Consider the following 227-nt stretch of genomic DNA (forward strand, 5'->3'; position numbering starts at 1 on the left):
ACATAAGCCTCTGAAGAACCTACCAACCCCTTCTGGTTTCATTGAAAGATTCACTGCTACCTCAGAATTCCAATTTCACTAGAGGTGCGAAGCAAAAGAGAAGATAGACCACCTTGACTTTGCAGATGACCTCAAACTCTTTGCTAAAGAAGAACTTGCCTCTGTATCAGTGCTCAAAGATCAGCTATTAAAGAACCTATCTGGACTTGCTCCCAACTGTTCCAAAG

The 227-nt window shown here is 42.3% G+C and overlaps 1 pseudogene; it reads right to left on the bottom strand.

Moving 5' to 3' along the window:
• The window catches only part of LOC110035868, a 4,029-nt pseudogene that overhangs the window by 1,002 nt on the left and 2,800 nt on the right, over window positions 1-227 (bottom strand).

This window comes from Phalaenopsis equestris, unplaced genomic scaffold (assembly GCF_001263595.1).
Source record: "Phalaenopsis equestris unplaced genomic scaffold, ASM126359v1 Scaffold000002, whole genome shotgun sequence".
Classification (NCBI taxonomy): domain Eukaryota; kingdom Viridiplantae; phylum Streptophyta; class Magnoliopsida; order Asparagales; family Orchidaceae; genus Phalaenopsis; species Phalaenopsis equestris.